Source organism: Pogoniulus pusillus, chromosome 10, assembly GCF_015220805.1.
Source record: "Pogoniulus pusillus isolate bPogPus1 chromosome 10, bPogPus1.pri, whole genome shotgun sequence".
Classification (NCBI taxonomy): domain Eukaryota; kingdom Metazoa; phylum Chordata; class Aves; order Piciformes; family Lybiidae; genus Pogoniulus; species Pogoniulus pusillus.
Window position 1 is genome coordinate 10,371,237 of NC_087273.1, and position 26,468 is coordinate 10,397,704.

The window sequence follows — 26,468 nt, forward strand, 5'->3', positions numbered from 1 at the left end:
AGCTCCTGCCGCGGCTTGGCAGGGGCAACAAGCAGAGCACCCGAAAAACACTGTCCGCCGAGTGCCCCTTGCTTCGCCGAACTGCCGCAGCGTCGGTGGGCGCTGGAGGCTGCTCTGGGCGGCTTTGCTGGCCGGTCTGATTAGGGACTGTTCGAAGAGCCCGCGGGGGCCGCCTCACTGCCCACGTTTCACCCTTCTCTCCGGCGAGGGAATTGCAGAGCGTTTTAGAGAACACCGAGGTGAGGGCAAGCAGTGAGTATTAGCTGGGACAGGTGCCCAGTCTTGGCAGGGCTAGACTGGGTAAGTAGCTTGTCGCACAAGAAGGAAGTAAACCCCAAATAGCGTGACAGTACGGAGCGATGGCGCTCGGTGGAGCTTGCCGTGTTGGCACATCCAGTGGTAGCTCGGAGGTGAGGAGCTGGAAACAACTACAAACTGTTAGCTTTTCGTTTCTGGGCAGCTCTCCCCCGTGGTAAATACTCGTATCTTTACCACAAAGGGAAGCTCGAATACTCTGTCGCAGTCATGCCTTGCTGAACTGCACTTAGAGACTGGCTATCGCTAGTTAAGGCTGGTGTTGCAGTAGCATTATACGTTACCCTGGGCTAATAATCTGCAGATACTGTCTAAAATGCTACCTCTGCCACAAAAACCTTCGATTACTGCAGCAAAAAAAAAAAAAAAACAAAACCCATGATACATCAATACAGCAAAATTTAAGTACAACTACCAAATCAGGGTTTGACAGTAATAGAAGATTACTTCATGCAGATGCTCTTATTAGCTGAAGAAGGCCTTATTAGTTTCATTTCAACCACACTGCTTGACAAGCCTGTGGTAATTTTCATGCCACATGCTCACCTGCCAGCAATCTCAAGCCTGTGCCACCAATTCCTAAACACTAGAACAAGATTAGCATTTGACCTTTAGAAAGCTAGCTTAGAATGCAAGGACATAGCCTGAAACTCGCATAACTTGTCTTCTCTTGGCTGGGAACCACAAGAAGCCATACTGCAAACCACTACAGGCTATAAACACAAGGAAAGAGAGCCCAGAGGCATGCAGCTTAGAGTATGATTTTACTTGCAGCAAAAAATATTAACCACTCTGCGTGCACAGCACAATGCTTCCAGAAGAAGAAAGAAAAAATAATGAAGTGTTTAATAACATCAGCATGGCATCTGAAATAATTAAACTGCCTCCCTCACAGCTCTGAGGAGGGATGGAATTGAAAGGAAAACCTTTATTTCCCATTTTTTTTAGAGAAAATAAATAGCCCATTGTTTCACCTCAGTTGTTCTGCTGAAACAATGCTTTAAGTTTTGTTGCAGATTTTCTTGCTTTTTTTTTTTTTTTCTTTTTTTGGTTTTCACAGTATCACAGTATCACACAGTATTATCAGTTGGAAGAGACCTCACAGATCATCAAGTCCAACCCTTTACCACAGAGCTCAAGGCATGACCATGGCACCAAGTGCCACGTCCAATCCTGCCTTGAACAGCTCCAGGGACGGCGACTCCACCACCTCCCCGGGCAGCCCATTCCAGTGTCCAATGACTCTCTCAGTGAAGAACTTTCTCCTCACCTCAAGCCTAAATCTCCCCTGGTGCAGCCTGAGGCTGTGTCCTCTCGTTCTGGCACTGGCCACCTGAGAGAAGAGAGCAACCTCCTCCTGGCCACAACCACCCTTCAGGTAGTTGTAGACAGCAATAAGGTCACCCCTGAGCCTCCTCTTCTCCAGGCTAAACAACCCCAGCTCCCTCAGCCTCTCCTCGTAGGGCTGTGCTCAAGGCCTCTCACCAGCCTCGTCGCCCTTCTCTGGACACGCTCAAGCATCTCAATGTCCCTCCTAAACTGGGGGGCCCAGAACTGGACACAGTACTCAAGGTGTGGTCTAACCAGTGCAGAGTACAGGTGCAGAATGACCTCCCTGCTCCTGCTGACCACACCATTCCTGATGCAGGCCAGGATGCCATTGGCTCTCTTGGCCACCTGGGCACACTGCTGGCTCATGTTCAGGCAGGTATCAATCAGTACCCCCAGATCCCTCTCTGTTTAGCTGCTCTCCAGCCACTCCGACCCCAGCCTGTATCTCTGCATGGGGTTGTTGTGGCCAAAGTGCAGCACCCTGCACTTCGAGCTATTGAACGCCATCCCATTGGACTCTGCCCATCTGTGCAGGGTGTCAAGGTCCTGCTGCAGAGCCCTTCTGCCCTCAATACAACTGTCAGAGTGATAAAAAAGCTGTCAGAAAATACCCACGTATGTAATTGCCCCATCAGAAATGCCCTTCCCCTTTTTTACTTGGTTGCTTTTTGTTCTGTGTGATAGGAGGCCTCTGAGATGTTTGTATGAGGAATTTGTTTTACCTGGACTGCCGCTATAGCCAGTGGAAAGGGAAAAAAAAAAAAAGAAGGAAAAAAAAGTCCTCTAGAGAGCACTGCAGCACATAAATTCTGAATTCACTTTTGGAGGTCTCTTTCCCTTCTCTTTCAACAATCAGCACAGCCTTTGAATGTGTTAACTGGGAAAAGGTAGACCAATATGGAAGTTGTGAGCCAGCAAATTTGCTCCCATTAAGTGATTATCTAAAACGACTGGGAATCAGTTTTTTCTTTCAAGCATTTCACTGATTCATAGTATTTTTTTCCCTAATATAAAGTAGACACACCCAATTTGGACAGCATCACTAGAACTTAGATATTTTGGTGTACTGAGGAGATGAGGTTCTTTTTAAGGCTGAATTAAAAGTGGAATAAGTTTTTCATTACTCTGGTTTTACAAGTAGTTTTTCAAGTTCACTCACAAAACCAGAAAGTTAAAATAGATTGCAAGATTTATTCTTGAATCTCTAATCAAAGATATCAACAGATACCACTTCTCTTTCATTTTAAAAAGAAACAGTCACTTCTAAATACAACTGACATTTTAAATGCTTTGTGCTGTAACATTCAGCAGCCTGCTACTTTAGCAAGCAAAATGAGACATGACACAAGCAAAGTAACTCCATTAAAGGACAAAATATTTTCCATGTTCTTGTGTTTGGAAATTATTTTAAAGGACAGAAAGAATTCTATTTGCATTTCATCTGTACTTTGCATTTCAGGTCTGTACTTTGCAACTGCCTAGATAACAAATGGACATTCTGAAAAAGAAAACAAAAAGGTAATTCAGTACACAATTGTCTACTCTAACTAGAAGCCAAAAGTTATGGTAGAAAAACAGCAACTTACTGAAGTAAGAAAGTGTAACCCTAGTTAAATGATGTTGCCTGGCATGGTGGGGTAATTGCTGAAGGCAAGCTCACAGGCTTTGTTATGATTAATGGAATTCCAGCCTTATGTACATATGATCAGATTACATTTAACATATTTAACATTTTATGCAACAAGGAATTGTCGCTTTGTTTTGATAGTTGCTTCTTTCAGTGGCAGAGAAAATGGCATTATTGTTGACATAATAACATTCTTGTTTTACTAACTTTATTAAAAGTAGCTCTGAAATAGAGGAGTTCATAAATACATAATTCAGATTAAATCAACCAAACATATCAAACTTTATAAATAGAACTTCCTCTTCCACTGGCAATTTCAGTTAATGGCCCTTTTGTGCTGCTCAAAATAGTTGTTAAATTGGTGAGACGTACACAATAAATTGAAATCCCACAGGGCTAATGTTATTCTGTCAGGTTTTTATGATTCAGGGTAAGAAAGGACCAGTGGTAACTATATGTAACTCAATAAATTTGCAGAAATACCAGCTTAATCCATAATCTCTCTCCACCCTTAATTTACATAGATGTATAAGCATTCATTTCTGTGTCTCAAGCCTTCCTTCACAAGGTCTGCTATTTTTATTAGTCACTCCTTTTAAAATGTCTCCATTTACTTCCCCCTTTTTACTCTCATACACAGTGATCTTTTCCTCACCTTCCAGTTTCTTCCCATTGCAACATATTATGACCACCCATATTATTTGTTTATTTTTACTATACAATGACTTCCAGACTGTTTTCCAGATAGTGCTGTTCCCAGTCATTTGTCTATTTGTTTACAGCCACCTTGTAGGAAGACTTTATTTTTTCTATTCAAATACTACTTTCTCCTTTAAACTCTCTTCTTTCTAAGGTAGCTTCAAGGCTTGATGTGCCAAAAATTCATCATGAAAAAGCCTATGTGAATATTTTCAGGTTTATGACAATGTGACACATCTTTCAAGGCATATTGAGAGAGCATTTAATTTTAAGTAACAGTGCAATAAGGTGAAACAAGACCTATGAGGAGCAGCTGAGGGAACTGGGGTTGATTAGCATGGAGAAGAGAAGGCTGAGGGGGAGACCTTTTTGATCTCTACAACTCCCTGAAAGGAGATTATAGTGAGCTGAGTATCAGCCTCTCTTTTCCTAGGTAACAGGTGTTAAGGCAAGAGGAAATGGTCTAAGTTTGCACCAGCAGATATTTAGGCTGGATGCTTGGAAGATTTTCTTCACTGAAAGGGTCATCAAGAATTGCAACAGGCTGCCCAGGGCAGCGATGAAGTCCCCATCCTTAGAGCAATTCCAAGCCATGTAGATGTGGTGCTGAAGAGCATGGTGGTAGACTTGGTAGTGCTGAGATTACAGTAGGACCTTGTGATTTTAAAGGACTTTTCCAGCCTAAATCATTGTATAATTCTACCATCTAAGGTCTTTTAACTCTACTCCATACTTCTATTGTATCACTCATGCCACAGAAATCTCTCTTGGGCTTTGCTATTGTTCCCAGTTTGTGATGAGTCTCTAAGTCATTACAAGGTGACCTCACCGACACTAGTTGGGAAGAACAAACCCCCAAATGTAGCAGTTTAACGTGCAGGAGTGAATATACCATTCTCTTTTTTCTCTATGGCAACATCTGCTTAGCTTAATGGAAAAGAAGCCACATGTAATTGAACTAATTTGGATCTCATAAACCAACTAACCTCATCTAACATCTTTACTTTAATTAAGATGTAGCTCAAAAGGAGGGAGGGGGAAAGCCTAGAAGCAGCATCTCCTTGACACCAATTGCTGACAGCCTTGAGTAATTCTCTTAAGCTTCTCCATCACCTGGGAAATTCCCATGGGTAAAGCATTCAGACAAAAGCAGTCAATTGCAAGTTATAGAGAGAGTCACAAGAACACAAATATTAAAATGTGCCTAGAAACAAAATCTGTAGAATAGATATTGATATCAAATCATATTCCTGTTTCTTCCCCTCAATAGCTAGCTGCAGAATATGGTTTCAGAGTTTTCTAGGGTACTAATTAAAGGGTAATCTTCCAAAAGTCCTCAAACTAAAGGTAGCACTCAAGATGCTGATTATCCAGGTAGGATAGTAAGGCAGATGTTAATCCTAACAAGAGAGACAAATGGGGGGGGAGGGGGAAGAGAGAAATGAAGCTGAATAAAATTGTCTAGCATGTCATTCTACTTTCTAGTTACTTTATCTCAGTTTCATAAGCATAACTCTGATTTTCATACTTTGTAATAAAAATATTTAAAGAATCCTTTAAGAGTTTAACTGAAGAGAACTGGCCAAATTAATTATAAGGGGGAAAATACAACAACAACAAAAAAAAAACCCAAGCCAATCAAAAACGTCAGACAATATAACCTCCACAAAAAAAATATGAACTTTTCCTGTTAAATATCTTGTAGACTTTCCCCTAGATAGCAAAATTTACTTTGTAAATACACCAATCCTTTGCAGTACTTCTCCCAGGGAAGCCATTTGCTCATGCAAGTCACTACAAGTGAAAATTCTTCGGGGGGGGGGGGGGGGGGGGGAGGGGGGGTGGGAAATGTTTGAGTTTTGAAAGAATCTGCTACATATCCGGGTTTGTAGTAATTTTTTCCTTTCATTTCACTCACCACCCACATCACACTCAAAATAACATTCATCAAGGAAGCTATTGTGGCATCAACTGTGAAATATCGATCTCTTAATTGTATATAAGCTTTTAAAAACATTCTTCCTGCCTGCAGCAATTTAGGGGCTTGTTAAATAGAGATTAGGAAAGGAAGGATAATCTTGTATTTCAGAATTCATCCTTCCTGTAAAACTTCAGAGTTCTTTTCCTGGAACTGCTACAGGCTTCGTTTGTGGTCTTGGAAAAGTCAGTCCTCATCAGCCATGAAAATGCTACTTTGTACCTTCTATCTCATCCAGAAGTAACATCCATCTAGATTTTATACTTATTGGGGGATAAATTGTCAATCATTATGCAGTGCTTAGAATTGTTCTGTAACCTGGAGTATATAGGTGCTATTATAGAGTAAATAATAAGAGCCCCCATAAAAATAATAGAAAAGGAATGCATACAGTGAACAGTACAATTTTCATAGCCTATGAAGCAAGCAGGCATCTTCCCTTGGCTGCCAGATACCTGCAGTGACAACTTTTAACAATTAGAAGAGGATTTCTTATTCTTCCTCTTCTGCCTACAGTTTGGTGCCTTGCAGATTAAAGTTTCTACTGTGCATTTTTAAAATTCATACCCAGCTGAACTATTAAAATAAATGGACACAGGCAGGCAGCACTTGGATACAGAATGAGTGAAACTGCATCATGAGACATCACTGTCATTTCACAGGCCAGCTACTTAGCTGGTATTAATTGGGGAGCTGCAGTGATTTGGACAGAGTGCTGCCACAGACGTGATGGGATTAGCCTCAGTAATTTCTGTTCATGAAACCAGATTCATTTTAAGAGTAAAAATTTGGGGTTTTTTAAACCCTTTTCTCATCTATTGACAAGCTTCTTTATTAGTTGCTAACTTGCAGGGGTTTGTTGATCTGTGTGTCTCATTTGAATACATTCATTATTTTACTGCCAGAAGAAACAAAATTAAACTTAATTAGAGGTCATGTCACCTCCAGCTCAAGTTAATTAAAAGCCTAATCAAACCTTTTGGGAAACAGTAGCCTGTCAGTGAAAAATGATAAGGGGAATAAAGCACACCATACTCATACCAAGGACAGTACTCTGTCTGATTGCTTTTTACTGTACACACACATGGCCTTATTTTGCAGCAAAAAGAAACCCCTAGCATGGTAGACACTCTTCTATAATGCTCATACTAAATAAAAAGTTTTGCTTCAGTCCAGTAACCAATGCATATTGCAGGAAGAAATGCATGAATGATACCATGTCTTTATGCTTCCTAGCACATGGGTGCCAGTTAAATATAATTAGGTATTACAAGGTCAACTTTTCAACTTAACTGCATTTGAGAGAAGTATGAAAACCAGCTGGAGGTGTAACATAACTACACTTAGCTAGCTAGCACTGACAGAATGCATAATTTGGCTGGGTATGTCAGGATACCTGTGTTTTCAAATTGCACTGACCTGCTGTGTGACCTAGGAAAGGCACTGCCTCACTGGCTATTTGGTTTGTCTATTTAAATCATCTTCTATCTGACACAAGCCATATCTCTTCCTCAAGTAAGGGCACAGTTCTTAAGTTGCTGATGCCCTGATGTTAGATTGGTTCTTTCAGCACTGCCACCATCAAGCTTAGATTAATATCATCCATAGGTGTAAAGACAAATATTTTTGCAGAAATGACAAAATGCTCACATGCAGTAATATTTACACTGAAAATATAATTACCTTCTGGTCACAAAATGTGTTGTTCCAGACTATCTTTAATTCTCAGTAATACATTCTTTTCATTTGATAGACTTACTGCTTCTGAACATGGTTTGCAACTTCAGTCACAGTAAGCAATAGTTAGAAAATATTCTCTCCATGATCTTGTCAGGCTGTTGAACAGATGGCAGTTCCTGCTGATTTAGGGCAGGCTGCTTTCATTTGTACTGGTAAGGATTTTGTGGACCAGAGAGGTTCCTTTTGTAACCATAAAGCCATCAACTCAGTGAAGCCCTCATCTCAACAGGTGACCACTGTGTCCTTGTGAAGCCCCAGTCACTTCAGTAATTTATTATGCTCAAGATCCAGAGCCTCAGGTCATATTTGACATTGTGTACATGAGGAATATTCAGGAATATGGGAATATCTGCCTGTATTTCTGGAAGGAAGCACCACTCATTGCAAGTTATCCTGAAATAAGTTGCCTGAAAAAAGTGTCTTTAGAAATTGCTACTCTAAGTAGACAGAACTAAGGCTCTTCAGATCTGGCTAACAGAGCCCCAGCTCTTTACAAGCAGCCAAATGCACCTTTTTGTTGTGCTGGTGTTTGCTGTAATTGCTTGTTTTGACCTTAAGTGGGATAACTTATTTGAGTCACGGCAAACATATTTAAGATACTGGCTAACATGGATTGAACCATGGACTTCAGTCTGTGTCCTAGATCTAACTTCATACAAAATAAAGAATGCTGAATGCTTCTTTTTTCTTCTTTTCTTTTTCTCCAGTGCATTTTATGGTATTGAATGTAGGGCAGTGTTCCCATATAAAAATATTTAATTCAGCATAATTACTTTTTCTATCTCATGAGCAGTGCACAGAGAGCAAAATACATGTATTTTGGGGGGTTTGCTTTAGTTCAAGCTCTGCCTTCCAAAGATTAGAAAGTGTGGAACAATTAAGTCAAGGGAAAGAAAACAGCAACATTAAATAACAATATCTAGCTTCTAGTATAAAATAGTCCAGAAGATGTCAGGAGAACTTAGTACCAGTCATCACTGCTGTAAGGAATCTACAAAGACAGACATTTCTCACAGGAGAAGTCTAATGAAGGAAAGTTCTACCAACAGAGGCAGAAGATTGTCATGACCAGTTGTTTCACATCACTGACAGCCTCATATAGCAGCTTCTTCCATCAGGAGCCCACAGCTGAAATTTATAAAAGAGAATTCTTTATTTTTCAATAAAAAATGTTTGTTGGACTTAAAAAGAAGTCCCCAACAAAAAGCCACTAACAACAAATCTGAGATATTCAACATATGTTAATTGCCTGTATTTCTTTGAAGCTCATTTTCTGAGTCCAGCAAGAAATTAATTTTGAGCCCAGCTGCTTCCTTGGGCATAACAAATAACATTCAATGTTAAACATGAAAACTCAAACTAATTGTTTGATATCATCCTTGTTGTGTACTGGACAAGCTAGAATTGATAACAACTGAATCTAAACCATGGTACCTGAGACACTTTTGCTGCTTGTCTTTACCCTTATTCGTTCCACCTGCAGAATGGGTGGGTGTTGAAGCTGAGCTGAGCAGGTGCTTTTCATCAGAACAACTTTTTGTGACAAGCTTTCAGAAATCATGTGTTCATTTCATAGATTCATAGAATGATTTGGGTGGTAAGGGACCTTAAAGATTCTCTAGTTCCACCACCACCACGGGCAGGAACACCTCCCACTAGACCTGCTTGCTTGAGGCCCTGTCTAACCTGACCTTGCACACTTACACAGAGGGCCATCCACAGCTTCCCTGTGTAACCTGTTCTAGTGTCTCATCCCCCCTCACTGTAAAGATTTTTTTCTAATGTCTGTTCTAAATCTAGCTTCTTCCAGGTTATTGTCCCTCATCCTATCACTATAAGCCATTGTAAAAAGTCCCTCTGACTTTCTTGCAGGCCCCCTTCAGCTACTGGTAGGCCATTTCCATGTTCATTTAAAATCTCAGAGCACTTAATTTTGAAATAAAAATCAAAATACTTAAAGACTGATTTAAACCATTAGTAATGTCCTTCATACTGAGCTCCAAGTGCAGGGTGCTGCACTTTGGCCACAACAACCCCATGCAGAGATACAGGCTGGGGTCGGAGTGGCTGGAGAGCAGCCAGACAGAGAGGGATCTGGGGGTGCTGATTGATACCCGCCTGAACATGAGCCAGCAGTGTGCCCAGGTGGCCAAGAGAGCCAGTGGCATCCTGGCCTGCATCAAGAATGGTGTGGTCAGCAGGAGCAGGGAGGTCATTCTGCCCCTGTACTCTGCACTGGTCAGACCACACCTCGAGTACTGCGTTCAGTTCTGGGCCCCCCAGTTTAGGAAGGACACTGAGATGCTTGAGCGTGTCCAGAGAAGGGCGACGAGGCTGGTGAGAGGCCTCGAGCACAAGCCCTACGAGGAGAGGCTTAGGGAGCTGGGGTTGTTTAGCCTGGAGAAGAGGAGGCTCAGGGGTGACCTTATTGCTGTCTACAACTACCTGAGGGGTGGTTGTGGCCAGGGGGAGGTTGCTCTCTTCTCTCAGGTGGCCAGCTCCAGAACAAGAGGACACAGCCTCAGGCTGCGCCAGGGGAAATTTCGGCTCGAGGTGAGGAGAAAGTTCTTCACTGAGAGAGTCATTAGGCACTGGAATGGGCTGCCTGGGGAGGTGGTGGAGTCGTCGTCCCTGGGGCAGTTCAAGGCAAGGTTGGATGTGGCACTTGGTGCCATGGTCTAGCCTTGGGCACTGTGGTAAAGGGTTGGACTTGATGATCTGTGAGGTCTTTTCCAACCTTGGTGATACTGTGATACTGTGATATCTGTTTCAATTTGCTCTCTTTACATCATTCCATGATGTACAGAATATTGTGACTACTCCTCAGAACTCCCTCTTAATGCTGCCTGAAAGGCATTATCTACTGAGATGGAAATATGTTTCCTATTTGTGGACCAAATGAAACCACAAGTACAGATGCATATTCTTGAATTGTCCCTGAGAAGACATTTTCCTTACTTACAGATTTGAAAAAAACTTGTATCACCTAAGCAGAGTGAAAATAGCAGAAAGCAGATTGGAAATAAATTGCAAATGTTGAATACATCAACATTTCCCTTCGGTTTTGTCTTTGTCTCACGACACGTTTTCAGAGAGGAAGTATTAGAAAACATGTGCAAATTGGTTCTTTCACCTGCTGTCATTTTCTTCTAAATGTTGTTCTCAATTTCAGAGCTAAGTAGGACTATCTCAGATGCCTTCAGATGTTTACATTTAAATAAATGCTTAATACATATGATCAGTCCAGTTATAAATCAGAGCTCAAATACAGATATATTATATTTGTAAGCATTTTCATGGCATTTTCCTTCTTCTCCTGATAGATCCCACCCAGCCAAACAAGATGTACTGTATGCTGTTCGAGACCAGCGTGTCTGTGCTTAGATTTATGAAGACAGGCACAAATTTCTTAATCACCTGTAGGAATTCAGATGGTTTCTTATCAGGGAAAAATGCAGTAAGATGCAAGAGAATATTGCTTCCATTTAAAAATCACCAATGTCTACTATGAATTGTGTCATACTCATAATGGCAGAATCAGAGTTTTGAGCAAGAATAACTGAGGAAATTAGAATTTCCCAAAGATTAATGTCCATCTAGTCCTGGTTTTGCTGGGATAGAATCCCAGGTCAGCCATAGCTTACAGGCTGTTAGCAGTTTGGAGTCAGCTGACCCAAGTTGGCTACAGGTGTGTCCCAGGGCAGGAACTTCATGCTCAGTATAAAGGGGAAGAAGTTTGGTGAGAATAAGGTTTTTTCTGGTCCTTTTTCCTCCTGCTTCTCTCTGTCTGTGTAGAAACTTGTTTCTGCTTCTGTGTCTGAGGAGTGCTTTGCCATTTACTGTGGGTGCTGTACATTCACTGGGGTAAGTAGAACTTTGTGCATTTTATATCACCATTGGTATTAGTATCAGCTTGGCTGTTGTGTTAAATCTTTTTTCTTTTCAACCCATTGCTCATCTTTCACTGATTTCATTTCTCTGCTGGGAAGAGCTTATCAGGTGATAGAGCAACTGCTGTAGCTTAGCCCTGGGTACAGGCTAAATTCACATTTAAGAGTGAATTAGACAACTACAGTGAAATTTTTTTCATGCAGAAATTGTAGCCCAAAAGCATTAGTTTTGAAGTTAATGCATGTTAATGACCAGTTATGAATCTATCTCTGATAGATAAATAATTCATTAGATGCCTGTTATGGACAGCTTCACAGGATGTAAAAAATGTTGTAGAATAATAACATCTTGCATATTAGCAAAATATTTTTCTTGTAAGTGGAAAGGAAGATACAGAGATAGAACAATATCTAGTACAGCAAGGAAAGAAATTAAAAGAGCAGGTGGAGGCTGACACACTACGGCTCTAGAGCAAAAGTAGTAGGAAAACTGTGAGATTAGTCAGGGTTTAACTAGCTCAGAGTATAGTCTAAGTGTCCCTAAGTGTAAGATCTAAACCCTATTCAGACTGAGTTCTTTGGTGACTCAGAAAGCCTGATTTGTAAAAGGAAGTCTCCCCTAGGAAATATGTTGATATTGTAAGTATATGTTTATGGTTAATGCAAGAGAAGCTGAATGACTATGTTTGTGACCAAGAGTTGTAAACGTGGGAAAGTCACTGTCTGGTAATGCTAAAAGGTTGAATTAAAAAAAAAGCAATCAGCACTAAGCCAAAGCAGCCAGAAGTGATGGATGTCAGGAAAGAGAGAGAAATGTGTCATGAAAAGAGAAAAGATATATGGAGATTAAAAAGAAGGTACATTGAAAAGAGCAAGTGAAGGAAGAAGGAAAAAATCAATGGGAATAAAATATACATAAAGCAAGTCATAACAGGATGCTTGTGTTTTGTCAGATGGATTCATCAATCTATAAAAAGAAATTAAAATGTAAAGCAGTAGAATAAAGAACCCAACAAAGCTGGGCTGAAAATACACTGAAGCTTCCCTGAGGCAGCACAATGCCTGAGGCTTCCCTCAGCTCCACTCTCAGGTGATCTGAGTTTTGCCTTCTGTCAGACTAGGAGAGTGTGCTTCCACAACTTGGTGATCTCTTTAAATATCAAAGGTAAAGATGCGTCCTACCCTTAAAAACAGTATTCCTGGAAATCCAGAACTTGAGGGGACAAACATTGTCATATTCCTCTTGTAGAATAACCCAATATTCCAAATCCAAGCAGTTTTAGGCTTAATGTTTGACATTAAGTTGTGTGCCACCATCCGCTTCTAACTTCCAGTCCATCCAATTCAGCACAAGGAATAACAGACCACCTCCAGTTGTAGCTCTTTAATGGAGCTGTTACTCAAATGAAAGACTGGAATAACAAAGCTATGTCTGCCCACAAGGATACTTCCAGTGGATAATACTTTGCTTATGTTTTGTAAATCCCATTGATAAAAGGACTTGGTGAGAACAGAAGTTAAATTATGGAGAATCGTCTTAGAGTGTAACTTAGATTTTGCTCCAGATAAAATGGAAGTCAGTAATATCAAAGTCAATCTTTTAACCAGTTCATGGATAAGTGCTTTTAAGTATCAGCTCTTCTAGGGAAACAAGGCAACTGCCATGTCTTTAACATGGTAGGGGGAAAAAAAGTGGGGAACTAGGGACTCACCTTCCCCTTTATTACCTGCAGAGCCTGGTCTGTATTTATCATAAGGTCCCCTCTTTGCTCAAATGTCATCATTTCTACTGTTAAGCCATTTCCCAAGGTTGTTTCTGAAACTGTGCGCAGCATATAGTGTACACATTAACTTCATGCTTCATTCCATGTAGGCTTTATTCAAGCTTTCTGTCTAGGACTTAAAAGTCTGATTTAGGGTGAAATTGCAAATAAACTTTCAAGACTACCTAATTTATAGCAAAGACTGCTTGGTAATCTTAAGAAATGTGCCTGATATGCTGTTTAGGGAACTTTAAAAGGCTATTTGAATCACTGATTTAAAACAAAAAAATGCCATAAGCTTAAGAGAACAATAAAATAAATGGGCTGTGAAGGGTTTGTTCAATAGAAAGGAGCTTTAAATGTAAGAACTGTATTTTTTTTCTGTCACAATGACATTTCCTAATTTATAATCAAAAGAGATGATCTTTATTTCAAATACTAATATCTGCTGTGGTATGTTAGCATTTTTAGAAGCCTGTAGAGTTTTCTTCCACTCTGGTGCTCATTCCACTATCCCAAGATCAATATGGTTCATGACTTTAGTGTCTAATCATAGAATCCATACAATTATAGAATCAACCAGGTTGGAAGAGACCTCCAACATCATCCAGGCCAACCTAGCACCCAGCCCCAGCCAGTCAACTAGACCATGGCACTGAGTACCTCATCCAGGCTTTGCTTCAACACCTCCAGGGACGGTGCCTCCACCACCTCCCTGGGCAGCCCATTCCAATGCCAATCACTCCTTCTAGCAACAACTTCCTCCTAACATCCAGCCTATACTTTCCCCAGCACAACTTGAGACTGTGTCCCCTTGTTCTGTTGCTGGTTGCCTGGGAGTAGAGACCACCCCCCACCTGGCTACAATGTCCCTTCAGGTAGTTGTAGACAACAATGAGGTCACCCCTGAGCCTCCTCTTCCCCAGGCTGAACACCCCCAGCTCCCTCAGCCTCTCCTCATAGGGTTTGTGTTCCAGGCCCCTCACCAGCTTTGTTGCCCTTCTCAGGACACGTTCCAGCACCTCAACATCTCTCTTGAATTGAGGGGCCCAGAACTGGACACAGTATTCAAGGTGTAACCTGACCAGTGCTGAGTACAGGGGAAGAGTAACCTCCCTTGTCCTACTGGCCACACTGCTCCTGATGCAGGCCAGGATGCCATTGGCTCTCTTGGCCACCTGGGCACACTGCTGGCTCATCTTCAGCTTACTATCTATCAGTACCCCCAGGTCCCTTTCCTCCTGGCTGCTTTCCAGCCACTGTCCCCAGCTTGTACCGCTGCTTGAGGTTGTTGTGGCCAAAGTGCAGAACCCTGCACTTGGCCTTGTTAAATCTCATCCCATTGTGGATTAATGACATTTATTTCTTAAATCAAGTGGTTGCCACATTGTCCTGTTTTTTCAAATTGAACTATTTCAGGGCTGTACTATAATGGAAATGATAGATACTTGGGAATATGAGGCAGGCTGATTAAATACAAATTAAGATGTTCATTATAGATTGGATTTGGATGCATGTCTTTCACGCATGTAGCCAGGTAGAAGTACTAAAAGTAGCAATTCACTGTTTTTTAGAGTAAAATTTAGGGAAAGCCAGTTATTTTCACTTTGATGTACTTCTGAAGCAATGCCTTATACAGATGGTATGTTTTCTTCATTGTTGGCCAATAGGATATTGTCATGTGTGGCAGATCCTTTTTCAGACTGCCTCAGATTATTTTGTTAGAGGTGCAGAACTTTGAGCAGCTCAGCTAGTTAGTTCTTTGACACCTGCTTGAGCTCTGTGTCCTGCTTGGGCTCCCTAAAAAAGTGAATTGCTTAAATCAAGTGCAAGAAAATAGAATAATTGGTGAAAATTTCAGTCATATTCTGCTACTTAATGACAGTTGGTAAGCAATTAGAAGAATAATGAGCTTGATATTAGTGGTATACTAGAAACAGAAAACCTCCTGTTCCAGGGGAGCAGAGATTTCCAGAGGCAGACACTGCCTTTTATGAGTAGTTTTACTTCTCTCTCCAGGAATAGGTTATGTGTTTCCCCAGTAACAAGTAGGAATGCTCGTTGTTCCTATGAGCATTTGTCTGCTGCAATCCACAGGCATGTAGGAATACTATTCTCAGTGCCTGTATCTGCTGTTGGATATTAAATCAGAATGTTCAGTAAATAGAAGCTACCTTTTAGCAAATTGGTGCATTATGTGAAACTTCACATTCCCTGAGTGCTTAAAGCAACATTTTTCAAATTGTGGGCTGAAACTCTTTCAAGATTGGACAGTGTTAAACATCTCTGCCTGGCAATGATTCACTTGCCCTAAGGTTGAGAACGGAAAATTACTGGCTGGATGTGTTTATTCTAGCCAGGAAACTGCTAATTACTTCTTAATTGCCAACAGGAGATCATTTCCTTCAGGATAAGTGAACAAACATTTGTGACTGGTAATAATCAGGTTTCACTTCCTTGTCTAAATGAGTGCAAGCAATTCCCACTTCAAGGTCCTACTTGTAAGATCAAAAGCTACTGACCTAGCTACTTTGGATGGCTTCATGCTGCAGTAATCTTAGTGCTTGCCAAGGCATTGCCGTTATACTATTGCTTTATGATGTGGAGCTGGTCTAAATCTGAATAAATGCAAAACTCATCTTTGGTTCCTTTTGAGGGAGTAAAGGTTTCACACTGTAGAGAATTGGTTGCTTGCTTATGATCTATTTAGAGTTTGTACTGATCAGACAATGTTTTCCTGCCAGAATATCCATACATTTTAGTACCGGGGGGGGGGGGGGGGGGGGGAGGGAAGAGTTATGAAAGTGAAACAGTAAAGTTTAACTTGTAAAAACTTTCTGAACTCAAATTTCCATTTTGTATTGTCCCTCTTCAGTTTTCTATTGTAGAGATGCATTAGTCTGTTTTGTGGACAAAAGGGATCAAAGCATACTGAGAACTGTGAATTTATCAGTAGTAAGTTGTGAAAATTCTAATCTAAAAATCCAGCAAAATATTACTAGATCAATTATAATAATATTGACACTATCCAGATATATCAAAAGTCTCATCAATAATACCCTTATTGTTGATTATTACCCCATTATTACAGAAGAAAACTTGTGATCCCTTTTGTCTGTAACATGCTTCCAGCATCCCTCTGGTACATAAAATCAAGAACACCAGCCATCCTCAGAGGGAGCAAAACTTCACTGCAAAGTACCAACATCCCAAAGTCTTTGCAAAACACAGACAGTACAAATGCCAAGCAACTCCTTCCCCAGGGCACAAGCTCTACTTCCACTTTTATGTATTCTATCACAGTTTGCTCTTTAAAGCCTGGGAAAGTCTCCCCTAGTCCCACGGCCCTCAGGAGCTGCAGCTGAGCTCATGAGCCTCAAAAAGGCTGGGCAAGCTCTTGAGATCCTGCCTTGTCAGACCAGTGTAGAGCCTGAGACCTTCTGGTACACTGAAGTTATATTAGCTTAACAGAAGCTACAGAGGAAGGGCTGAGATACTGAATTTGTCAGCAGAAAGAAACCAAAGACCACACCAATTAATTTTCTGTACTGTGGGAATCTCTGTGCTGGTTTGTTAGGATCATGAGAAATTAGGAGGTCAAAGATTTGCCTTAATTACAGTATCTTTCTAAATCTTGTTATTTTAAAATTACAATGCTGGTATTATTTTACATAATGGTGTGCAGCAGAATTGGCTTGAACAATAGCTACTGATAAATACCTCAGTGATTCCCCAGGTAACTGATTCCAGCTATGGCATTTTATTCTCTCTCCCACATACAACTTTATATGCATGTTCTCAGTGGGTATACAGTGCTCATACTGTGGAAAGTTGAACCAGTTGGGGGATTTTAGAATACTAGAATTGAAGGAAGATTAAAAGGGCTATGTATGAAATGTCATTTGTTTAATATTGCCAGTTATCTCTATACCTGCTAAGACATGCATGTCTAGCACTGAAAGTTGACTTTTAAGGCTATGATGTGCTTGACTCTTTGGTTTTTCCTTCTGTGTGTGTGCAGTGGAGAATGGTGAACATGTGCTGTTCAAGCAGCTTGAATTCCTTCTACTATTTTAAATCCTCTGAGTAGCAGTTTTGTTCATTTTGCGCTGTAGATTTTGTTGCACTTGTACCAGATGCTTAGTGGAAGAAATCCCCACCAGTATTGAAAGGGCTTTGTAGCTTATCTCAAATCAAGAGTCAGTGAGTTGATATAGTGAGAAGAGTAATTCAATTATATTTTTTGGTCTTTTTTGCTATGTATTACCTTTATGGGTAACAGAAGAGTGGCAAGTCACAGTATCAAGTGACTGTTCATTTCTGCCTCAAAAAGGAATAAAATAGAAGAAACCAATTGAGCGACCAAATTTTTTACAAGGTTTAGAGAATGTATTTCTTTAGTGGCACTGAATTGGAGGTTTCAAAGCTCAGGCTGTTTGATTACCATTGTTTCAGCTGAAGGTTTTGAGTAGAGAACTAGTTTTTAGTGTCACAGATGTATTTCAGTTGCACCAATCACTTGACTCATACATACAAACCAAGTGAGTGTTTCAATTTTCTGGTTCACATTAAAATATTACATAGTGTTGCTTTTAAAGTCCTCTGCCTATTGTACTTAATGCCCAGCTTCCATTTCTCCTGACTTTTTAGCAATATTTGCTCTTTAAAAGTCAGGGTTTTTTTTCCTTAAGCTAGATAACTCCTTGCTCACTGTTAAAATACTTCTGCTGTCATAATTTGCTTACTGCATTAGACACTGAAAGAGTGTGGTGACAATCTTGTCACTTAGTCTTAGTTATGTCCAGTTTGTATTCACACATGGTTTCTCACTCCTCATCTTGCATCTGGATGCCTTGACAAACAAGTGAGGATTGGTTTCCTTGTGAATTGATGTAACTTGAGTTAAAAGCAAGACAAGCTTGCTTCTGAGTGTTTGCATAAAGCCTCAAGAAGCTGTAGGAAGTAGAAGGATAAGCTCTGATTAGTTTTAGGAGAACAACAGCAAATGATTTCTAGATAAGCATTATTTTGAGTTTTTTTTATATACCTTGCAATATCTACGTATGAAAATCAGTGATCTGTAAAGTCTTTATGCTTGATGGACTTAAGTATAGTTATTACACTGCCAGTGATCTTCCATCCATAACTGTAAAGCTATTTTCCTAATGGCTGCTAATTTCAGGATTGTTATAGATACATTTGAGCTTGCAAATAAATTACAGAATTCTCATAACTTTCACCCAAAAGAATTTTCTGGGCTTCTCTCCAGGTCTGAAGTTGTCTTGATGTGTAACATGGATGAATCGGGGATTTGTGCTAAGCAAAGTGTTTCAATGCTGGTACATTTTCGGGTCTCAGGCTATCAGACATGACAAGTAAATAGGAGACAAACTTCATTTACAGGAATATGGCAGGCATTAAAATAAATTCAGGGCATCTGACAGAATTCTATTGCACCGTTATAAGCTGATGTGTCAGCCTAAACACAAAATGCTATGCTTTAGAAATGTCCTCTACAAATACATAAGAAGAAATAAATTTTTTAAGCCACAAAAGCTTGTTCTGACATCCTGGTCTTGCCTTAACTGTCACATCCTTGTAAAAAATTGTTGTGTGATTAGTTGGTGAGCAGCTACGCAGTGATGAATTTTTGATTACTCTCTTTTTTTTTTTTTCTCCTAACTTCCTGCTCAAGAATTTTTAACTTGCTGCTGAATACTGGATTTTTATTATTATTTAATAATGCAAATTAACACACTGATGAATCTCAAATATTCTGACATTACTTAAATTTTATTCATGTTATATGCCCCTTAATCATCTTGTAATCATCCACACAATGCATATAGGTTTTCTGCAGAGAAAAATAATCTATTGATCAAAACACCCACCAAATACTTGATCCATTGTCAAAATCAGAGAGTAGCACAACAGAAGCTTTTGCAGTTAACTTGGGTCTTGCTTCTAGTGGGCATAAATCAATTGTCTTCAATGTCTGCGTAACAGGATTGAAGGAATAAAGGTGGTTGGAATAGTGAAATCCAGTAAATCTTCAAATGCTAATAAATAAGTGAGGATAAACTTCCAGGAACGTGACTATTGTTCTAAGTAAAACATTGCTTTTATAAACTCAGTTTGTGACTGCTATGTCACCATGAGACAGCATCTTGCATGTGGGCCCTGACTTTGGATCCTAAAAGCATACTCGACTCAGCAGGGTAAGGGGCTTTTGCCTGCAATTCCATGATAAAGTCTCAAGAAGCAAAAAGTCAACAAAGGCAGGGTAAAGGTAGGGCAGATGATCTTTTGAGGTCCCTTCCAGACCCTGACATTCTATGACCCCAAAAGAGGAGAAATTTGCTTTGTTGGTTTTGAACTGGAGTGTGACTAAAGCTACTCTAGCTCACAAGAGGCAAAAGCATTCAAACTGTTGCGTATTCTACATGTGGAGCACGCCAAGAGCATGTAGTAAGTGCTGAAAGTCAGTTAATCTTTAACTTCATTTTCACATAGTATGTCTTTTTGAACATTATGACATGACACTAAGATAACATAAACATGTCTGCTCAAAAGCTGTTGGGAAAAATGAGTTGTCAGCTATGATATATTTTACTTAGCTTTCAGAGCTTATATATTAAAACAATAGTAGCTGTACATGTTATTATATAAGTGCAAAGTATGTGCACACCAGATGGCAATCTGGAAATACATGCATGAGCTGAGGATATATGGAATGCTTTGCTCACAGCACACTTGAATTCAAGGAGCATTAAAAAAAACCCACTGTGTTGTTTTCCTTTTAAATTAACTTATGAGACACTTCTCTTCAATAAAAATGTTTTTCTATTAAGATTAATAAACTAGAATGGGAGCAACACATCTCTCAAACAAAGCTATGCTCTGGTTTGTACTATATTAAAGCATTAATATTAAATACTAAAATGGCTTGTGGCTTAGAGTGGTTATGAAAAAAAAATCACAGATAAAATGTCTGAAATAACTGTAAGAACATAAATACTTCATACTTTTATTGGTGATAATGTCCTTCCATTATAACAAGCTAAATATCCTTCTTTTGGATTTAAACTTTAAATTACTCTTTCAGAGTTTCTTTTAAAATGTTTAGATTAGCAAAATGGGATTATATATTTATAAAGCATTACTTGCTTATTTTCTGAAGTGATGCTCCCAAAAGGAGCTCCCAAAAGGCACTGCTGGATTTTTCAGATGAGTTTGATGTGCTGCAATAGAACTATCTTGAAGCTTGCTCACTCTTCAGTTGCTTTTCTTTTTATTTATATGTCTTAAAGAAATGTTGAAGAGCCTACAAAGTAGTGATTTGGTTTTTCATAAAAAGTCTCTTTATTATTTGAATCCCAGGGTATGTTCAATGTCTTGGAGTCTTCTGTCTCAGATTATTGGGCTATGTAAAGGCAAGGCTTGATTTGCTGTTTCTGCTATAATTACATCAGTTTAAAAATCCCAACTGAAGTTGGGAAAAGGACAGGTCTGGACCTCTGCGTGTTTGAAGCAGAATTTGGGAGCTGAAACTCTTTCCTTCCATCCTTCCCTAATTTGAACGTGATCCTCCAGCGTCACACCAGAGAAATCACTGCGTGGTCTTGTAATGCCATAAAGTACAGCAGCCTTCTGAGGGGATTTGGGGGATTGTTCTCTTCTTTGTCAACATGTTTATTCTGTCATATATATGACCCAGAAGAATCTCTCCTGGCACCTTGTGGGAGATAGTGGTGTGGGTTTGCCTTCTTGAAAATCAGTGGAAGATGTCAGTGGCAAGTTCTTTAGCTGTCCATTTTGGTGTGGCAGCTGAGCATAATAAGCGGTGTGCTGAGCAGTCATGTTTACTTCTGAGGCCTGTATAGTGGCAAATTGTCATCTGAAGTTCTCCTCTTGCAGCACAGCCAGAAAGACACCTTGCATTAAAGAAGGCAGACTATAGAGCTGATTTGGATAATAGAGAGGAAGCATCTTTTCTGTTGAGGACTATGCATTTTGTCGTGGCCGTTTTCTTGGGAAAGACTTCAGATACATCTTGCCAAGTAGCTCTTGTGAGGCAGAGCCACTGACCTGCTGATCTCAGTTCTGTAACTGACTATTATGAGAGCTCAATGACTCTGTTATCTCAAAACAATGTGTGACTTGTGTTTTGCACCTATATATAGCAACTGGATTATGATATATGGATGTCTTGCATGAAACTTGTTTGTAATTAACTGAAACTATCTTGATGAGTAAAGCAAAACCATCTATGTCTTTTCTGAAGTGTTCTTCAGTGTATTCTAGTCTCTGCATTCAAGTTCTCCTATAAATGGCAAGACAAGCCTCTTAAAAATAGGATTACTGAGGGTTTTTTCTCTAAAATATATCTGCTGCCATCTGTTGACTTCTGAAGTACTTTCTAGTCTTAAATAAAATACAATCAGATTATTCAGATGTTATACATATAATTGAACCTCTTAACAGCACTTTAAGATACCCCCAATTAGCCATTTGAAACCGAGCCATATGTTTCAATTTTGTAATAAAGCCACACAGGAAAGGCTCAAATCTGTGAAAACTCATAGCTACACAGCATAGCATGGCACAAAATAATTTGTGTAGCTACTGAGGAAAATATTTAGTCAAATCAGTCTGAAAGCACTGGGCTGCAGAGTAGTGTTCCAAGGGCGATATTGAGTGTTTAGATGCAAGATGGGTGGAGTAACAGCATGTGGCAATGTGGGGGTCAAAATCTGCAACTGGGTTTAGTTTGATTTGGGGGGTTCGTGCTTATAAAAATGTACAAGATTGATTTACAAGTTCAAATTGGGTGGGGGAGAGCGAGGGAGGACTGCTTTAAGGGTATAGAACACAACAACAAAGTAACTCAGGGCTTCTGCAGGATAGCAGCAGTGTGTCTGTTGATGATACATGCAGAAGTTACAATGTTTATGGACTCCTTCCAGATTTTTTTTTCTCCCTTAGTGCTCTGTTTAGCAATCGTGAGTTTAAAAATCCCTCTTAAGACTCAATTTACAGCAGCATCCAAACATGGAAGTTACTGCCATTTCTGTAGAATTCTTAAGATATTTTGGAATTAATTTGAAATCAGGTAAATAAAATGAAGTTTGGTCTAAAGGTTTACTTTTGAGGGCAATACCCTGCTCATTCCTAATACAATCACAATATGTTTTGCAGTATCTGTAGGCATAAAGCTGTATTTTGAATAAGTTACATTATACCTATCTCTGATAAACCTCTTCATCCAAGAAACAGTGATGCTCTCACTTTCTTAATCTGTAAGAAAAAAAAACCATATCTTGATGTGATGAAATTCTGCACTGAAATTTCACTCTTCCTGTCTGAAACTTGTCTTTTCACTCTGGTTTTTTCTGTTTTGAGCATCCTCAGGTAAATGTCTCAGTCCTTACTGTTGGTACAGGAATGGAAGCATCACTGTACCAGGGGAGGAATCAGAAAAGGAAGTGTCTAATGTAGAGTAATTACTCTTTAACTCATTTTTGCTACAGTGAATCTTAGTAGTCTAAGCAGTATCAGTCACTGCACCTATTTGGTACCTTCTGAACATTTTTAGCTCTCTGACAATTAGTACTTTTGTATTAAAGTACCAATGGTTTTAGGATGTTTGGGTTTTTTCCTAAGGGCCCTAACAAAATGCAAGTATTACAGAGTCCTCGACACTGGCCTAGTTTTACCGTTTGTCCCTCTCTTTCACAGCAAACCACATCTTTGACCTAACCAAGCCTGCTGAAGTGCAGAATAAAGATGTGTTAGACTATCATTGCAAACCAAATGAATGTTGTTTCACTGGGTGACACAGCTCACCTCTGTGGTTTAGTGTCCAAACACATTCTCATTTGTGATTTAAAGCAGGCTTTCACTGCTGTATCCTCTAGTTGCTGGCAATGTGTATGGGTGTTAAAAGAATAAAGTCACTTCTGTAGTTTTAAGGCTCTCTTCACATGGCAGACTGTCTATTTGCTAAGTGTCAGTCTGATCAGCTGGATTTATTTTGATCCAACATTTACTTGTTGTGGTGTTTTATGGAGAAGTAAATAGTATGTGTAGAGCAAATGCACACTGGTTTATCTGTCAGTTGCTTTGGCTTAGATTAATCCTAGCTTGTTACAAGAATCACAAATGTCATATGTAGTCTTAATGCCTAACATCTCAGAAGTGATGACTGCTTTCTCCAGGAGGATCTGATCCCAGTTGGCCCTAACATTTCTGCCTGGAGGTGACAGTTAACCTTTTTACCAGAGGCTGTAGAGATACCCCACCAGGAATTTACATTCACTGCTTCATTTTGCATCTTTTCCCCCCTCAAAATAAACCAAAACAAAACACCCAACCCACACTTCAGGCCTTTTAAAGGAGATTCTGTTTAATATTCTATTAGATCAAATTTGGGGATTAAAATGTTTTCTCTTTTGAGTTCCCTAACTGGATCTTCTTTATTCACTAACTGTAGAATAGAAACTGGGGACCTGCTAGTAAGTGCTATCAATAAAAAAATATTTAGTTAAGTTTAAAACATAATCCCTTATTATTGTAAGAGAGCTCAGTGAGATGTAAGATAATAGAGTAATAAACTCCTGAAAATTGGAATTTAGCAAGAAAATAACAGCAGAACTTGGAACATAGCTTTGTGGTCTTAATGGTGTAATAAATATTTAATCAGCAGAAAGACCTGGATAGAGCAGCAACAGTTAAGTTTAGGCACAGATTATCTGCAGCAGCTTTTCATTAAAAACAATAGCAATGCAAAGAAAATTAAAGCCCTGACTTTGAAGACCTCTAAATACTTGAGATGCTAAGGGACAGTAAAATTGATGCAAGCATACCCTGACACCTCAATACTTACAGTAACAAGTAGCATTTAGATAATCTTCTTTGTTCATAGCTATCGTGGTTTAAAGGAGTTCCAAGTCATTAAATATAAAATGCTGAGATTTCAGGTCATGTGCTCTTGGAACACCAACAATGTTTTGACTCCTCTTGAAAACTTGAAAAGCTTAAATAACACTTCAACAGTGATATAAATGATCATAATGTCAGATCTTTCTCTGCTACATCCTGCCCAACATACTGCATAAAGTATTTTTTTTTGTTAATCTTTTATGTTGATTACAGACAAATCAATCTCTTACATCATCAGCCAAAAGCAAATCGGTAGCAATAAGTTCCAGAATGTTATGGTGCACAAATGAGTGATTGCCAACTTAGCCTGTTGAACTAAGATAGCAGCTGAAATGAAGGCTGATGATTATGTTTGCAGAATGGCACATAGCAAATTAAACTAATCTTGGGGTTATGGTTGGCTTTAAAGTGTGTTTATTAAATGGAATTACGCTACTGCCTTATTAGACCCACATTAGTATGTTACAAAGAAAATATTGTTCCTGAATTCTGTGTTGTACAGAAATTTATCAACATGATGAGCTGTAGCTCTTATGTTGGAAGTTAGATGAATACCATTCCTGTAATTCTTCCCTGGAAGCTATGGAAAGTCTTGCATCAATTAAGACCTAAAATATGTGTATGGAAAGGCTATTTCTGCTTACTTGCCTCTTTCATTTCTATCTTGATTCTTTCCCCTTTTCACTTTCCCTAAGAGAACAGTAACATGCTCCAGGAGCAGGGCTAGTTGTTCAAAGAATATGCCTGTGACTGTTTGGGTGTTACCTGCTCCCCCCCACACTTTGGAAAACCACCCAGACTAGACTCAGCTGCCCTGGAAATTGAATGAAGCTTTATATTTGCAGCTTAGCACAATATACAAGCAGATATTTACAATATATATAATTATATGCAGAAATAGACAAGTTAAAAGGTAATACAGAAACACAACAGCCCTCTCAGAAACCTGAGTCCCCAGGAGGGGCTCTCAACCACCCTTCCACCTTCTTCCCACCCCTCTGCCTTACCCAAGATGTTGCCTTATGCCCAAGGAAGATTGGAGGGTTGGCCAGGGGGTTTAGGAAGCAGATGTCACACAGACAGCAGGCTAGGTTAGAAAGAGAAGTGCAGCCCACAAAGCCCAAAGAGTGACTCTGTTATCTATATTTATGTTCTTGTTCTTCTACATCTCAGCAAGCCTATAAGTGAAATAGACATCACCACTGTTTCCTTTTCACAGCCTGTAATCTAGTTCTTCTCACCAGAACATTCTAGCTGGGCTCAGACTAGCACAATGCCTCTTCTATTCAACTTAGGGTTCACCTTGAAAGAAGCTGGTAGCTGAGTGCTTTGTTTGGCACAAGTGTGAATTGTTTCTAATAGAAAGCAGCAGAAAGTTAATGGGCAGAACAGCTTATGAATCCCTGTGGTCATCAAAGCCTGATGCAGGTAGAATGCATGTCATTAATGCCATCTTCTGGGTGAGGGGAAAGAAAAAAAACCCCAGATGTGAAAATTGTTTCAGAGAAATTCTTTTTTTCTCCTCAGTTTCTGAAACACCCCCCTGCAGTGTCTTGCTTTGTTTTTGGAATTATAGCCAACTGTAGCTTTCCACTGATTCCTACAAATATCAGATGTGTAAAAGCTATTTGTCATTCTTAATTGCCTGCCTTTCTGGCAATTAAGTGCAAACCCACAGTATGACCCCCAAGAGAAGCCTTGGCCAAGGGATTCCTTGGCTGCTTGAGCAGCAAGATTGGGCTGCCTGAGGGATGCAGCCCTTCAAAGGGGGCAATCAGTCCCCCAAAGGACCAGAGCAAGGCAAGCTTGGCAGGTCTGGTGATGGTAACCAAAGTCAGTTACAATACCTAAGGAAAACAAACAGAAGGGCGAAAGCCAGTGGCAGGAGAATAATCCATGGGGGTGAGCAGAAACATATTTGAGGGTTTAAATGTGGAACGGAAAATGACAACTTAAGGTTTGATATTTGTTTTAATAGAAATTATGGTATTTGTCTGGCTGAGGTGAAAAAGGTCTCATCCTATTTCAAGTGTCTCCCCTCTTTTTTTTGTGTGTGTTTTTTACATTTCTAGTTCTGAGCAGTTTTGTGGTGAAGCATAAATACACATAAATGGAACCTGTCAGAGTATTCTTACTTTTATACTTTAACCAGGTGAAGTGACCTGCTTATTTTTTATTTATTT

General features: G+C 39.7%; 1 protein-coding gene across 2 annotated transcripts in view; it reads left to right on the top strand.

Moving 5' to 3' along the window:
• The first annotated feature begins 3,111 nt into the window (after positions 1-3,111).
• Positions 3,112-26,468, top strand: part of LOC135178711 (bifunctional heparan sulfate N-deacetylase/N-sulfotransferase 3) — a 382,468-nt gene continuing 359,111 nt past the window's right edge. Inside the window, exon 1 of one of the 2 annotated variants that reach the window (XM_064149865.1) lies at positions 3,112-3,165. The gene's annotated coding sequence lies outside the window, so the exon portion shown is untranslated. Of the gene's footprint in view, positions 3,166-11,457; positions 11,556-26,468 lie in introns of those variants that run through there. The other variant, XM_064149862.1, reaches the window with a different exon arrangement.